The sequence below is a fragment of the Mesocricetus auratus genome, unplaced genomic scaffold (assembly GCF_017639785.1).
Source record: "Mesocricetus auratus isolate SY011 unplaced genomic scaffold, BCM_Maur_2.0 Super-Scaffold_100020, whole genome shotgun sequence".
In the NCBI taxonomy this organism is placed as follows: domain Eukaryota; kingdom Metazoa; phylum Chordata; class Mammalia; order Rodentia; family Cricetidae; genus Mesocricetus; species Mesocricetus auratus.
This window is the reverse complement of record NW_024429201.1, coordinates 35,755,251-35,773,234: the sequence shown is the minus strand read 5'-3', so window position 1 is coordinate 35,773,234 and position 17,984 is coordinate 35,755,251.

Genomic DNA, 17,984 nt, shown 5'->3' with positions numbered 1-17,984 from the left:
CACTGGGGCTAGCCTGTTCTGCACAGTGAATTCTAGGTCAGCCAGAACTACACAGGTCACTGGGGCTAGCCTGTTCTGCACAGTGAATTCTAGGCCAGCCAGAACTACATAGGTCACTGGGGCTAGCCTGTTCTGCACAGTGAATTCTAGGCCAGCCAGAACTACATAGGTCACTGGGGCTAGCCTGTTCTGCACAGTGAATTCTAGGCCAGCCAGAACTACATAGGTCACTGGGGCTAGCCTGTTCTGCACAGTGAATTCTAGGCCAGCCAGAACTACATAGTGAGACTTTGTTTAAAAAAAAGATGTAATGAAATACAATGTTTTATACAGCTAGCATACACAAAACAAAAAGAAAGGAACAATTTTCCAGAAGCTATAGCACCCCTGCCCCACATGCCTTCTCTTATGTCATAATGGTATTATATGCCGTTCTTACAGCAGCTAACCAGAGTGATACAACTGTCCTGCTTGTCTAACAAAAATTATATCTCAGTGTTTCAAATTAGATAGGGACTCAAGTCCCTCTGAACAACCTTGCTGCCCTAGACAGGACAAAATCACGAGCATGTCAGAGAGGAAGCCAGGACATGACCCCAGGGAAGAAGACATATGTCACAGAGACAGTTCTGGTCAGGTAGCAGGGAAAGTTAAACAATCGCTCACCGGGAGGAGGTGAGAGAAACAGTGAAGGGTCAGAAATGAGTTTCTCAGGTCTCTGGTTTTAAGCCTGAAAGGAGTGATACGGGCCAGAGCCCAGGAACACTGAATTCCTAGAAGGGACTGCTCAGTATTCCGTGTGGAACTGTACTAAAGCCAAACACTACTGATGTCATGGAAGACATAGCGTGACTGAGGGATCTAGCCAGATGGGTGGATCTGGGATATCTAAAGTTCCTGGGGGTGTGGGACCAGGTGGATGGGTCTGGGGTTTCTGAAGTTCCTGGAGGGATGGGACCAGGTGGGTGGGTCTGAGGTATCTGAAGTTCTTGTAGAGCATAGATTGTGGAGTCTGGCAGTGGCTACAAGATTCAACAGAACATATGGGACCACAAGGGTTCCTTTTATCTGCACTGCTTGAAAACATAAAATTCCTCTCCTCCATTCTCTCAAGAAATGGGAATGGGGAAGGGAAGTGAAAAACAAAGGTTTCATAGTTAGCCTTGAGTGAATATAGAGTTTTAAACATGAGTAAGTTGAGTTACATTTAAGAAAAGAGTCTGTTCTACTGGTACGGGGCTCTAGAATCAGAAGTCAAAACATACAGAATTTACTATTTTTCCTTACATCAAAATATTTGAATCATCCACATTCTATACATTTTACTGATGTTTTAAAAGCCTATTGGAGGGTAACTGGACAAGTAGAAAAAGAAGGGAATGTGAAGATGGAAGGTGTGAAACCTCCAAGAAAAACTAGATATTTATGCTCTCAGAGCATCATTTAGCATTATGTAAAAGTAAAATAAAGTTATTTAGCTAGTCAATTTTCTCCTAACAAGTTAAATGTTTAGTGAATATTTTTTAGTATACTAAAAGGCAAGTATGAGCTCATTTAGCTGAGTTTTTATGATGCATGCATTACAATGCATTTTCATTATGTAAAATTTATTATATAACCATAATTCACACAGAAACAATCTACCAAGTCACTGTTGTTTGTTTTGTTTGCATTATGTTTTTCCTTAGTATATATATTTAACCAAGTTGAAAACAACAGAAAATTTCTATCAGTTAAAACAAATATAGCCTGCTCAGTGATCAGATTTATTATCTAATTGCATTACAATAAATCAGTAATATTTATGGTCCCATGTAGTACTCAATTAAAACTCAATGTCTGTATAACAATATTAAGCAAATTTGTTGGCCAAAATGTTGTAATAGCTACTAAATATACATGAATAAATTTTAATATACAGATAGGAAAAAAACCAGACATACAGTATGTTTCTGAGGCACATGTATCATTTGAACAGACGCCAGAAGTTATGTAGCTAAAGATTAAAGTGTGATTTAGAGACACACTCCACTCCAAATGCAGAAGCTTTGCCTCCATTAACATTAATAGAATTTACATGTACCCGCTTAGAGGCAAGAAGTGAAATTTGTTGAAAGGCAAAGGGAGATGATTTTTAACTTTACCTATAATTCTAGGAGCATGGACCATATTCTTAAAAGCTCTGTGAAAGGCCTTAATTTAGGAATTGGGACATAGAACCTTTATATCAAACTATTACATGTGTACTGTGGGCTGTTAGAGAAAAGGGAGGCCAAAAAAACCAAAGGATTTGTGGAAGGCCGTTTTGGACTTCTGCATAGAAATGGGAGTTTTGGATGAGGTAATTTGAAGGAAATGAGAAATTGTTAATCTGAGACAAAATTTGACATGTCACCGTGGCTAGTAGGGTACACATGCATATGTGCACACACTTATAGTCCTTTACGAGCATCCATGTGCTACCCAGGGTTTAATAAAACACGATTGTGCTGCCCGTTGAGTGGCTTTCTTCTCCTTATTGAGTCCAAATGTCCTAGAATAGAGCTTCTGGGGAATTGGAATGAAAAGCACATTTGTGTCTTCCCATGCCCTACTTCTCAGGAAGGGGCTTCCACTAAGTATCTAGTCCTTTAGTGTTGCCAAGAAACACATCATCTAAGTATTGAATCATACCAACATGACAACATGTAATAGATTTGACTTCCTGTAGAACTAATTGTATTTGAGAACACTTTTATTTTGAAAAAGTGCCTAGGCTATGCACCCATTCATTCAGGTAACATATTCCCAGCAAGCTCATACTATGTGCAGTCACAATTTTGATGCTGTTGATGCACAGACAAATATGATAAAGTTCCTGACCTAGTGTGCAATTTTTGTCAAAGAATATGGGAGATTATGGTTAAAAGTGCATACTGCTCTTGCAGAAGACCTGGGTGTAGTTCCCATGACTCAAGTCGGGTGGCTTACATTGCCTGTACTTTTAGTTCTGGTAGACTAAACCCTTTCAGGCCTCTGTAGGCACACACTCATAGATGCCCACACCCCACACATATACCCATCAATCTCAGTATTGGGGGAAGGGCATTTAAGGTAGCCTCTCTACTGTTGCTTAGATTGCCAGCTGGTGTCATCCTTGTAGAACTCTGAGAATCTCACTAGTGTCAGATCTCTCCTCAAACCTATAATGGCTCCCTCTCACAAGAGTATCTCTCATCCTGCTCTCCTCTATTCTTCCCCTAACTCAACCTCCCTGATCCCCCAAGTCCTCCTTTCCTATCTTCTTATCCCTCTCTCTTTCTCCCAGCTCCCTCTCCCCTCTCCCCATGCTCCCAATCTGCTTAGGAGATCCTGTCCCATTCCCCTTCTCCAGGCTCCCATGCATATCTCTCGTAGGTTTCTCCCTGTTTCCCAGACTCTCTGGCGGTGGGATTGTAGGCTGGCAATCCTCTGCCCCATGTCTAAAATCCATATATGCATGAGTACATACTCACCCACACTTTATAGTCAAAGAAGCAGGGAGAAAGAAAACAATGAAAATTTTATCTACATCACTAATCTGGAAGTCTTTGAAGAAAATTTTCAAACTTTTCAAACTTGAGTTCTCCCTTCCTCCAAGAGGGCCAGGGCTGGAAAAGACATGAATGACACAGGATCCCACGATGCACTGGAGGAGCCCCACGGGCATCCAAGGGGGAAAAACCAAATAGATGAAGGTAACAATTCAAATGGTTCAAGACCTGAAAGCTTAAATAGAGAAAATAAAGAAAACACAAACTGAGGGAATGCTGGAATTAGAAATGCTGATCAGGAACTACAGATGCAAGCATAAGCAATAGAATACAAGCAATGGAACACAGAATCTCAGGCGCTGAAGATAAACTAGAGGAAATAGATTCATCGACCAAAGGAAGTCTTAAACCCAGCAAATCCTTAACACAAAATATCCATGAAATATGGGACACTGTGAAAAGGTCAAACCTAAGAATAATAGGTATAGAAGAAGGGGAAGAAGCCCAGTTCAAAGGTGCAGAAAACATATTCAACACAAAAAGACATGCCTATGAAAGTACAAGAAGCTTACTGAGCACCAAATAGACTGGACCAAAAAAATTTCCCCTCATCACATAATAATCAAAACACCATAGATATAGAATAAAGAAAGAATATTAAGAGTAGTGAAGGAAAAAGGCCATGTAGCTTATAAAGGCAAACCTATCAGAATTACACATGACTTCTCCATGGAAATACTGAAAGCCAGAAGGTCCTGGATAGATATTCTACAAAAACTAAGAGACCACAGATTCCAGCCCAGACTCTCAATTACTATAGATGGAGAAAACAAAACAAAACCAGATTTAAACAATACATATCCAGAAATCCAGCCCTACAGAAGGAAAACTCCAACCCCAGGAAGATAACTACACTCACAAAAACATAGACATTAGATAATCTCACTTTACCAAAAGCCAGAAATAGGTAAAAAACTCACACACAATGCCACCACCAAAAACAAATCCAAACAAACAAAAATCAACAATCAATGGTCATTAATATCCCTGAATATCAATGTTCTTAACTCAACTATAAAAAGACACAGGCTAACAGAATGGACACAAAGACAGAATCCATCCTTCTGTTGCGTACGAGATATACACCTCAACTTCAAAGGCAGTGCTAAGAGGAAAGTTCATAGCACTAAGTGCCCACATGAAGAAACTGGAGAATTGCCACACTAAAGAATCAACAGAACACCTGAAAGCTCTAGAACAAAAGGAAGCAAACTCACCCAGGAGGAGTAGACACCAGGAAATAATCAAATTGAGAGCTGAAATCAATAAAGTTGAAACAAAGAAAACAATATAAAGAATCAATGAAACAAAGAGTTGATTCTTTGAGAAAAACAACAAGATAAACAAACCTTTATCCAACCTAACCAAAAGGCAGAGAGAGAACATGCAAATAAACAAAATTAGAACTGAGAAGGGGGACATAACAACAGACACTGTGGAAATCCAGAGAATCATCAGGTCATAGTTTGAAAGCCTGTGCTCCACAAAATTGGAAAATTTAAAGGAAATGGATGATTTTCTGGGTAGATGTCATTTAACCAAAATTAAATGAAGAACAGATAAGCAATTTAAACAGACCTATAACCCCTAATAAAATAGAAGTAGCCATCAAAAGTCTTCCAGCAAAAAAAGTCCAGAACCAGATGGTTTCAGCGCAGAATTCTACCAGAAATTCAAAGAAAAGTTAATACCAATACTCTTCAAATTGTTTCACATAAAAGAAGCAGAAGGAGCATTGCCAAGCTCTTTACGAGGCGGTGTTGTTTCTATTTGGACACATTTTTCTTTCCTTTTTCACTAATTAAGAAGATTGGAAGCTAATAAGTCACTTCCCCTAGGAGATACCTTGCCATATTGGAAAATGAACTCTTTTGTCTATACCTAATAATTAATCAAGAAGATGTATTTACTCTAAGCAGTGACTCATGACTTGACGTGGAATAAGAAGGCCCAGGGGAGGGTGGGATGCCAGTGTACTGATGCCATATGCATATGAGTGATAAATCCTTAGTGATAATCTTCAAGGCAGTTTCCAATGTCTGCTCCCACACCTGCCACAACCCCTAAAGGGCCAGGGGAATCTAGGAAGAACTGCTCATTTGAAAACTCTCCTGTTCATTTTATGAGATTGTTTCTGTTTTATGTCACCTCTCTTTTGTTTTTATTTTTATTTTATTAAACATGATTGACTGAAACATGCACTTAATAAGTTTTAAATATGTATATTACATATTTAATATGTATTGTATATACTTAAATTACATGTATTTATGTGTGTGTGTGTGTGTGTGTGTGTGTGTGTGTGTAATGCCATTAGGTGTGGGACATTAATCCATGAATTCAGAGTCAGACTGATCTCTGTGAGTTATAGGGCAGCCTGGAGTACATAGAGAGTTCACAGAGACAGCCAAGGCTACAGAATAAGACCCCATCTTAAAAAAAAAAAACATGTCTCTTTCCAGCCATTCCCTTATAAATCACACTCCATAAATGCTTATAACTTAACCCTTCATATTTTTCTGCCAGAGAGTTTCTACAACCACAGCATACAAATCACATAAAAGCCTAAGTAAAATAAGGAGAGTGGGAAAACATGTGAAATTTTAAAATTGTGCTCATGGCAAGAAAAAGCAAGAAGAGATTAAATACGACAAATTCAACCAATGTAAGTTAAACGAGTCCCCCCTTGCTTATGATCAGATGATGTTCTGAGAAGTACATCATGAGGTGAGGTGTCCCACTGTGTGGACAGCCCAGTATGCACTCATACAACCCTAGCTGCTACAGCAAACCAAAGATGGCACACCAGGCTGATATGGAATATTCACATCACAGCCTCTTGCTATGACAGTGAAAGAAACAGCATAACACATAACTTCAGTCAAGAACAAGAAAAATCTATGAATTCAAGAAAGGAAGGAAGCACTGATGTATGGAGCTGTTGCAAGTGTATTACAGTGTGTCCACAACAAAAGGTTAGCAAGTAGGGGCACAGTCTAGAACAACGATGAAAATACAATAAGGAACACAAGAACTTACCATGTACTATTGCAGGATACTTGATCACACTGTTTGCAGATGCGTCTCTGTCCTTCCTTGCCTGCCTAAGGCATCTTCTGATTGTTTAAATAAAGATCTTAATGGCCAACAACTAGGCAGGAGAGGATAGGCAGGACTTCTGGGCAGAGACAGGAGATCTGGGAAGGAATCTGACTTTGCCAGGAGATTCTGATGAAGTCGGACATACAGAACTGAGGAGAGGTAGCAAGTCATGTGCAGAGGGTAGATAATCATGAGCAAGTTAATTATGTTTTATAGGACTAGTAGGGCAGTAGGCTTTGCTTTTCTAACCAGTTATCACCTGTGAGGAAAGCATTGTGCTGTGTCCTTAAGGCAGTGAGAAGACTTTTTTTTCTGTTTTTTTTTTTATCATTTTTTATTTTAATTTTAAATAGCTTGTTTTACATGCCAATCCCAGTTCCCTCTCCCTCCCCTCCTCCGGCACTCCCCTTCCCCCCCACCCTCCCACCCTATTGCCAAATCCTTCCACACAGGGGACATCTAGAGTCTGTCATTTCACTCTGGGTAGGGTGAGGCACTCCCCTAAGAGTCCAGGCTGAGAGAGCATCTCTCTTTGTGCTATAGGCACACGATGACTGTTTGTATTCCAGGGATAGACACTGATCCACAGCTCAGGGCCCCATTGGTTGCCCAGGCTCGAATGCCCATTCCTGATAATTAACTTGATGTCTATAACCATCCGGGAGCCTTCATCCTGTGACTGATGGAAGCAGAGGCAAACACACAATTAATCACTGAACTGAACCCAAGGAACCCAGTGACAGAGAGAGATGAGTGATGAGCAAATTGGCAAAGAATGGGCTGACAAAACCAGCAGAGACAGCTGATCTGAACAGGGGAGAGCTCTTGGACCCCAGAGCGACAGTGGGGAGGCCAGCATGGGACTGATCTGAACCCCCCAAATGTGAGTGTCAGTGAGAAGACTTTTAAGCTCCATTATAACCTTATGAGATCATTGTCATATATGTGGCCTGTCATTGGTCAATATATCTTCATTTTATAGCTGCAAGTTAACTTAATTTGAAATTTTTAAAGCAGTATATTACTCATACCACCAATTGTGTTTGGTATTCTATTTTACTGTCCCTGATGAAACACATCCAGTATTCTCTGGATGACAATTAGAAACAATGTAAAAATGATTATTTTATAATGTGTAATCTAATACCATGTGGCAAAAAGGAAACATGATTCCTAATGATATTCTGCAATACTCATATGAGTGTATTGTCCAGTTGTCATTAGAGAGGTTTTCTCCAACAGCTGATGGGAGCTGGAGCAGAGACTCATAGCCAAACACTATGCAGAGGGAGAATCTAAAATTAGAGGTCTCCATCAGTTCCCTCCCCTCTGAAATTGAGGAACCCTGCAGAAGAGGGGAAGGAAAGACTGTAGGAATCAGAAGGTATGGAGGACACCAGGAGAACATGGTCCACCAATCAACTAAGCAGGGCTCACATTGACTTAGAGTCTGAATCGGCAAGAACAGGATCTATATGGGGCTACATCGGGTCCTTTGCATATATGGTATAGCTGTTAGCTTAGTGGTTTTTTTTGAGACTTTTACCAATGGGAGCAGGTGTGTCTCTGACTCCTTTGCCTGCTCTTAGAGCTCTTTTCCTCCTATTCAGTAGCCTTGTTCAACCTCAGTATGAGTTATTTCACCGTGTTTTATTTTATCTTGTTTTGCTGTTTGGTTGTTGTCTCTTGGAGGCCTGTCTTTTCTGAAGAGTAGTTGGGAAGGGAGTAGATCTGGGGCAGAGGGGAGGTGGGGGCAGCTGGGAGGAGTAGAGGGAGGGGAAATCTATTTTTCAATTAAAAAGGAAAAGAAAAAAGAGGGAAAAGTTCATTGTTTTCATAATTTTTAAACATTTATTTTTTGTATGTGTATGAGTGTTTGCATACATGTATGTAAGTGCCTACAGAGTCCAGAAGAAGGAGTTGGATGCCCTAGAACTCAAGTTACAAACGGATATGTGCCACCACATGGGTGCTGTGTGAACCAAACTCAAGTCCTCTGCAAGGGCAGCAAGTACTCATAACCACTGAGCCATCTCATCTCTCTGGTCCAATTTCATAATTTTAATGGACTTTCTGTTTGCCTATTATAATGATTACAAGTAAACACTAAGTACTGTATCCTCCAAAGTTATTCACAGGAATATTTTCCAACGTCAGAAAGGAGGGTCTCTGTGCTACTTTCTCTGTTGCTGTTATAGAACAACTTGATAAGGAAGCATGGTCTTCTTTGGGAAGAATAGCAGATGGTGCAAATGAACATGGGCTAGATTACTTCCTTCACTTCTTGGTCAACAAGAACCAGAGATTAGAGCATACAGGAAGAGCCCAAGTAAGTAACTTCAAGGCCCAAGTCCCACTCCTCAACTTTCCAATAGTGCCATCATATTATGAATGCCTTCAATGATTAATTAAATGATAATACCTTAATGACTGACTTTGTCAGAGCTCCCATGATCTTACTGTCTCAAACTTTATTATGCCTTATTAATCTGGGTACATCTTAGAGCAATGAGTTGACAAGACTGACTATCACTGTCCACCTGATGTCCTTTGACTTTACAGTAGATATTGATAAATATCTAGAGAAAACCAGCATTATTTCACCTATTGACTTAAACACAGGAGCAGGCCATGCTATCTAACTTTGATCCTGATGGAAACCTTTATTTCACTTGAAGTTGACTGTTCTCCAAAGAGTTGCATTAGCACACATTCTTGGCTTGACAAACTCACGATATACCTTCAGCAACTCTTCTAAAGCAGCTTTTAATGCAAATAAACCTGCTTTTATGTACCTTTCCACTTGGCAATGTCTTCCCACTGAGTAATCTAAGATACCTGAGGGTAAAGACCGTGTCTGCTGTACCCTGGAACTAGACTGAAGCATTTGTTTGAAGGACATGAGGAGTACGATGATTTGAGCAGGACTGTTTCTTAGTTTGCTACTTTGATGCAGGTGTCCTTACATGAAGAGATAGATTACTACTGTGTACTATGAATAGAAAGAACAATGAATTAAGCAGAAAAACACATTTACTCAATGTCAAACTGCCTATTAGAAAAAATATAAACACAAATGGGAATTTGAGCATGACAAATGTCTCTAGTCAAGTTAAATCTATCTTAACAAAAATTAACTACAAATTGTAAAGGAAAAGAATGAAAATAAGACTGTAAGTCTCTATGTGTTGGATCCTAATGAAAAACTCATAGTTCAGACATTATCTTCATTTAACAGATGAGGAACTTGAAAATCACAAACTTATTGAATTTTCTGCCATCATACACCTATTATGGCTGAAATGGAATGTACAATCACGTTGATTCCAAAGCTAATGCTTTTTCTACTGTGTCACAAGAAAGAATCCTAATAAAATCTGAAAGTACAAAAATAAAAAAAGATGAATTTTTAAAATTATATTAGTACTAAAAGCAGAGCATAAAGACAAAAAAATCTTAAAAGGCAAAGACAAAACCTACACTAGCAACTAATATCACTGAAAAAGGATACCTGAGTTTTAGAGTACATTGTACTCCCTCATTCCTAATCATGAATGAGTCTACACTTTTGACTAAATTTGCCTCTGACATCTTTCAATAAGCACAGAGGACTTTACTGTATACAAACATCACTTTGGGGAACTTGCTACTGTAGATTCTTGAGCTCGACCTCAAGATATTCCATGACAATTTAGTAAGCATGTCCAAGAGTAGAACTCCAAGACTACTCTGATTCAGAATATCCTAAAACAACCTAGAAAAATAATAAAAGAACACATACTCTGTGTTTTAATCGTTACCTCAGAATACACACCTTGGAGTGTTGGCCTTCTTCTCTAAGAAAAAGCATCCCATCCACTGAAAGATGAATCAAGGAGGCAGAGTGATGTACCTGGTGCCATATCCTACAGTTAATCCAGTGATAAATAGATAGTTGATGAAAGGTTTCTAATAAGATTCTTTTTCCAGGAAGTAATTTTAATTTATTTCTAATGTTGGTGAAATAGGTTATTGGGTAAATATAACAGTGTGATTCTATGGAAGTCTCCTTTAAAGTTTTTATACAGTAGGCATAGGGGTTATTAGCTAGAAAGAAAGGAAAAAGTATAAGAGGTAGAAGTTATTAGCTGATAAAAAGAATACAAAACATTTAAAGTATGATATGAGATATAAAGACAATCATTCATTTACTTTCTCATGATCTAGATTAGATAGATACAGCTATATATATTCATATGTATCATGAGGTCCTACAAGAGGTTTGAGGTCTTGGAACCCAAAGGAAACTAATCAGCAAGGTTGCATGTCTTTCACTAACCACATTCAATCTCACAGTTACAGGCCTGGAATAAACAACTGGAAGCTTGGATTTAGACAAGTACATGATTTTGACTCAGTAAAGGCAATCAAAGAGAAAAAGGAAATCCTATGACAGAATTTTCTGGGGTGGATTAAGGTGAATATAAGTAAATTAAGGGAAGAAGATTGGCTGCCAAAATGGTGTGACTTAACATGGTGGGAGTCAATGGACAAGAAATCTTAGTGATGTTAAAGGACTACACAAGTTATAAAGAGAAAAACAAATTAGAAAAAGGATGGTAAGGGATGGTCAGAGAATGGAATTCTTGAAACTTTTAAAATTATTAATCAAGCTATACCTATAGGAATTGTCTGGCCTTTCTCTTCAATTTCAAGAGAGTGGTCCTGAAAATCTCTTAAGTGACAAAAATAACTTTGCTGTTACCCATGAGCCCTTATGGCTTATACTAACTAGTGTGGTGGTTTGAATAATTTTCCCCCATAGGTCCATCAGGAGTGGCACTATTAAGGAGTGTGGCCTTGTTGGAGCAAGTGTGTCACTGGGAGTACGCTTTGAGGTCTCAGATGCTCAAGTCACGCCCAGTGTGTCACTCCCTTCCTGCTGTCTGAAGATCCGAATGTAGAACTCTCAGTTGCTTCTCCGACACCATGTCTGCCTACAAGTCCTCATGCTTCCCACCATGGTGATAATGAAGTAAACTTCTTAAATTGTAAGGCAGCCCCAGTTAGATATTTTCCTTTACAACAGTTACTGTGGTCATGGTGTCTCTTCACAGCAATAGAAACCCTAAGACACTAGGTGAGTAATAATTTACACCAATGAAATGACACAGGATTGGGGCCTGGCTACTCCTCAAAGACCAATCATGTAACTAGAGAGTGGTGATTTTGAGACATGTGGCATCATCCTGATGGGAACAGACCTGGAGACTGAATTCAACCAGTGGTCAGTGATTCAATCACTTTGCCTACATAACAAAACCCTAGAAAATACTTTGAACACAAAAGCTTGGGTGATCTTCCTTGGTAGGCATTTTTCTGCATGTGTACATCATTGTGCCAAGTTGGTGGTTGTATCTTGACTCCATGGGGTAAAGACACTAGAAACTTCCCATGTGGAAGTTTTTCTATGGTGAAATAGTACCTTCCTATGCACCTGCCCTTAGCTGACTCTGATTTGTATCTTTTTACTGCAATAAAATTGTAACCATAAGAAAATCTAAACAAAACAGACCATAAAAATTCTAGAACTTTGGGATAACCCTTTGAATGACAAAGAAAAAAATGAAACCAGCAAGAGCAGTAAAACCCTCTTTCCTAAAAGTTAGGAGTGTGACATGTCTTTATATATAGATGACTTACAGGTAGACAAAGCAAAGTATCTTCAGGTTGTCACAACTTTCCTGAAATATAAGGAAGTTATAATTTGGTGGGTTCACTGATATCCACAGAATCATACTTAGAAACGGCTAGTTTAGCATTTATTATTTAAGTAAACAAATAGACAGCCTAAGCAGTTTGTATTCTCCTTTGTCAAGGTTTGGAAGATTCCTCACATACCTACTTCTAAAGCAAAGATTTCATCTACATAGGACTTTTTCGTTTGCTTGCTAAACTACAAAAGAGTCTACCAGGTGCTCTTTCCCCAGATGTTGGAGCTTTGTGTACAGGCTTTGCTGAAACAATTTTTACTGCAAGGAAAATGCATGTAGCTCATTGGAGCCACAGAGAAAGCTACGCTTAGAACTTAAAGACACCTCTTGCCCTAAGAAAGGAAACTACTGAAGGGATAATCTCTTTGATTAGGAGATTTTAAAGATCAATAACTTTCAGACTCATTATTATATAATAACTAGTTGGGTGTTTTTCATTATTATTAAGCCCACTTGAAAGAATATTTTGTTCAGTAATGGTTTGTGAATAAAAAAGTAAGCTCTTATAAATATTAAGAATCTCAATTTAGCCTTAATTTTTGCATTGGAATATACGATAATAAACCATTATTGCAAAATACAGCAGCACAACACTGGGAGTGGTGGTGTACATCTGTAGACCCAGCACTCAGGAGGCAGAGGCAGGAGGATCTCTGAAAGTGCAAGATCAGTCTGGTCTACACAGTAAGCTCCAGGCAGGCCAGGACTGCACAGGGAGACCCTGGATTAAAACAAACAACAGCTATAGGAAACTGCAGATATGTTTTTGTCTTTTTTTGATTTTTTTATTATTTATTTTTAAGTTTAAATTTAGATTAGAAACAAGGTTTCTTCACAAGTCAGTTCCAGGTCCCTTTCCCTTTCCCTCCCCTCCTCCCATGCCCTCCCCCCAACCCCCCCATTATCCCCTCATTTCCCCAGGGAGGGTGAGGCCCTCCATGGGGGTGTCCACAGTCTATCATTTTATCCAGGGCAGGGCCCAGACCCTCCCCCAAGAGTTCAGGGTGAGAGTGCATCTCACATTGTTGGATGGGAGTCCAAAGTCCATGTGTATACTTGGGATGAATACTGATCTACTGCCCAAGGCTCAATAGATTACCTAGGCCTCCTCACTGACACCCCCATTCAGGGGGTCTTGATCAGTCCCATGCTGGATTACCAGGCATCAGCCTGGGATTCAAGAGTTAACCCTTGTCAGGTCAGTTGAGGAAACAGCAGATATTGAGAGAGAGAGAGAGAGAGAGAGAGAGAGAGAGAGAGAGAGAGAGAGAGAGAGAGAGACAAAGACATGAAGTTGGGTGGATAGGAAACTGGGAGGATATGGGAAGAGTTGGGAGAAGGGAAAGACTGTGATCAAAATATACTATATAAAACATTAATAAAAATTTAAATTACAACATAATGCAACAGATTTAACTGCTTCTATGATAATTAATATTTAAGTTAATTGTGAAACCTTAAGGTTTCATTTTTTTTCCTTGAGAAAAGATCTTGCTTCATGTAGGCTAGTGTAGCCTAGAACTTGTTTTGTAACCCAGTCTAGCCTTTAACATGTAATCCAACAATTTCTGCCTTCTAAGTGCTGAGATTACAGGTGTGTGTTACCATACAAAAGAGTCTAACTAAGATTATCTGTGGAAGGTGTATCCAAACACAATGGAACTTGGTTAGTGACACACAAGCTGTTGACACTTAGTCTCACCTCTGGTTGGCAAACTGCCCTTCTCAGATTGCATTAGTTAGAACATGTGACTTGCTCCACTTAACTCCAGGAAGTAAAGGGACTTTAATCCTGATATGTGACTGGAAGCAGAGTGGAAGATGACTTGCAAATACACTATGAAATAGCTCGCATTTGAGCACATAAATTTGTTTTGACACAAGCTATGATACCCTGGCTGGCCTGGAGCTAACTCACTATGTAGACTAGGCTGACCTTGAACTCAGAAAGATTCTCCAGGCTCTGCCTCCAAAGTCCTGGGATTAAAGGCATGATCCATTATACCTAGCCTCATATCTCTTGATAAGAAGTAGGAAAACATTTCTTCCTTCCCAGTTGTACCTCAAGTGTGGTTCAAACATACAACAGCAGCTAATCCACATCTCAGTGAATTCAAATCAGAGACTTGAAACAACCTCCTAAGGTGTTGAGGCACACACAGGCCGACAGTCTTTCAGAAGTCAGGAAGGACACAGGCTTGCTTTCCACAAGTTGCCACCATACTCCATCAGTATTACATGTTTAAGTAAAAATGCATGTATGCTCAGGAATTTCAGAAGGGGATTGAAAGTTTAAAGACAGCTCAACGTATTCCAGACGTTTCTACCTAGAGATGCTTATTTATAGAAAATTCATGCAACGGTCTGGAGATGAGGCTTAGCCACAGAGCATTTTCCTCATATGTGTAAGAATTGGGGTAAAACTCCATCACTGCACACAGGTACACACACACGAATATGTTTAGCATGTAATATTTTCTACCAATGCCCATCTAAGGAGATTGCTGCTTAGAAGCGTCACAAATATTGGAGTGATGGCTCAGCAGTTCAGAGCATTTACTGATCTTTCAGAGGACTTGGGTTTGGTTCCCAGCATCCACATAGCAGCTCACAACAATCCATACTCTAGTTCCAGGGAACTGACACCTGCTGTCCTGACTTCTGTGGGCACCAGGAATATAGATTGTATACATAAAGACATGCAGGCCACACACCGTACACATAAAAGCCTTTTTTATTAAAAAATGATACAATAAAGCATGAATATGTCAATTTTGGGGAAATATTTCAGGATTTATAATAGTAATTTAGTTTTAAAAACCTAGTAACTACTTAAAAAACTACTAACATTTTAGAATTCCTTTTTATTTTTATTTATTTGTTTATTTTTCTTTTTTTATTTAAAGTTGAAACAAGCTTGTTTCCCATGTCAATCCCAGCTCCCTGCCCCTCTCCTCCTCCCCTGCCCCCCCCCATTACCCCCCCATCCCCCCTCTGCTCCTCAGGGAGGGTAAAACCCTACGAAGTCTGGGGGATCTCTGAAGTCTGTTATATCATGCAAGGCATGGCCTAGGCCCTCCCTCATTTGTCAAGGCTGAGAGAGCATCACTCCAGGTGGAATGGGCTCCCCAAGTCCATTCCTATGCCGGGGATAAATATTGATCTACTACCCGAGGCCCCAAAAGATTGCCGAAGCTTCCTCACTGACACCCACATTCTGGGGATCTGGATCAGTGGCCATGCTGGCCTTTCAGCCATCAGTCTGGGGTGAGATTTCCAGAGATCTGCAAGGATGACACCAACTGGCAATCTAAGCAATAATGGAGAGGATACATTAAATGTCCTTCTCAGACAATGAGATTGATGACTACCTTAAATGCCATCCTAGAGCCTTCATCCAGTGGCTGATGGAATCAGAGACAGACACCCACAGCTAAACACTGAACTAAACTCCTGGAACCGAGTTGCTGAGAGGGAGGAGTGATGAGCAAAGGGGTCAAGACCAGGGTGGTGAAACCCACAGACACAACTGATCTGAACAAGGGGGGAGCTCATGGACCCCAGACTGGTGACTGAGAGGCCAGCATGGGACTGATCCAGACCCCTCTGAATTTGGGTGTCAGTGAGGAGGACTCAGCAATCTATGGGGCCTTGGGTACTAGATCAGTATTTATCCCTGGCATATGAATGGACTTGGGGAACCCATTCGACATGGAGTGATGCTCTCTCAGCCTTGACACATGGAGGAGGGCCTAGGCCCTGCCTTGGATGATATGACAGACTTTGAAGATCTCCTATGGAGGATCAGAGGGTGCATAGGATGGGGGGGCTGGGAGGCTTGGGGGTGGGGGAGAAGGGGATGGAGAGGGAGCTGGGATTGACATGTAAAGCAAACTTGCTTCTAATTTAAATAAAAAGATTAATAAAGGAAAAAGAAGAAACAACTCTCCTTGTAAGACCTTGATATGAGGGAAGAGAAAGCCAAGAATCTGGAATTGCAGAGTTTATGACCTATGGATGTGTAGCCTGCATCCTTGCACTCACCAGAGTGGAATTTGGAAATACTGTTCAAAAAGGATGTTCAGAAGTTTGAATGTTTTCCAGAAGTCAAAAGAGGCAGTTGGAAGCTTTAAGCAGAGTGGTATTCTGATCCCATTTTGTTGTGGGAATGACAATGGAATGCTTCCAAATAACTTGAGACTTTTCCTTTGTCACGTCTGCTGCGCGGCCTGTGTCCGAGAACGTGCGGAGGGTGTTGGGGATTGACAACACAGAGACTTGTTCAACGATATAAAGAAAACTTTAAACAGGCTCCAAAAAGGTTCAAGAAAACCTCCTAAGAAAAGCTCCCACCAGAGAAGCTTCTGCTCTCTCCTCTCCCCTGGCTGGTTCTGCTCTGACACCAGAGGTGGATGTGTGTGGGTTTGAAGGTGCGGTTAGTCTTTGGACAAGGTCGAGGTCAGGGCGGTTTCCGTGGGAAGGCCTTTTCCAGGAACTTATTGCCCCAGACATTGTATCGTTTTTAGTAAACATGTTTTTACTAAACATTGTCTTACAGCTGCCTACTCCCAGGCAGAAGGGGAAGTGGGTCTCTGCTCAAGGTGGTGTTCCCACATTCCTTAAAGTGTCAGTCTATGTTGTACATATAAAGATCTGCTACATCATGTGAAAAGAGTAACACTCACTGGGCAAAGAATTGACTGTGATCTCCAGGTAGTCAGCAAAAGCAATAAGGCGTTAAGCAGGGTGGTGACACAGAGGGAGACTCCCAGGACTGAACTGAGAACGCTTCCCGGCTCCTGGTTTGCCTCCCTCTTGCAGATTTGAAGAGCACTAACTAGCAGGACACACGCTGCAGTCTGCAGGCATTTGAGCCACACAACTCGGCCACATTAACAAAGTCATTTAGTTGTTCCGCTAATGTCACTTTATCATTCCACACGCTTCATCAACTTCATTTTATTAGTTCAGGGAATTATTGCCAAAGAAGTTTCAAGTTGTAAGTAATTTTATTGTGTTTTTCAGAACGTTTCTGAAAGTCAACTTAAATAAATATTAGACTACACCATATTTTTACAACTATGAAATCCTGACTGAACTGGAAGCCATGATCTTCCTGCCTCTACCTCCAAGGTTCAGAAATTAGAGGTTTATACTACCATGCCTGTGGCCAGACTGTGCCAATTAAGGCAATAAGTACCAAATAGCTGTTTATTTTTCAAATATTGGTTTGAAATTCTTTTCTATAAGCCCCACCCAATTTACAGCTTCAGCGGGATTCCCAATTCATAAATATTTTGCATTTTCTTTTCTTTTCTGAGACAGCAATTCTAGTTAAGTTGGTGACTGCTCCTGCTTTGGCAAGCAGCTAACTCAGGTTTACTTAGTCATGAAGATGGTTTCATGGGCATAAAATACCTATGTAGTCATTTCTCACTGAATTCTGTAATACATTTTTCATAAATAGTGGCCTGTAGTTTGAACCCACAGGCCTAACTCTGTGCCCTTTGTAATTCTTTCTCTCAGGGTGACAGATGGCATTAAAGCCAGAGAGGAA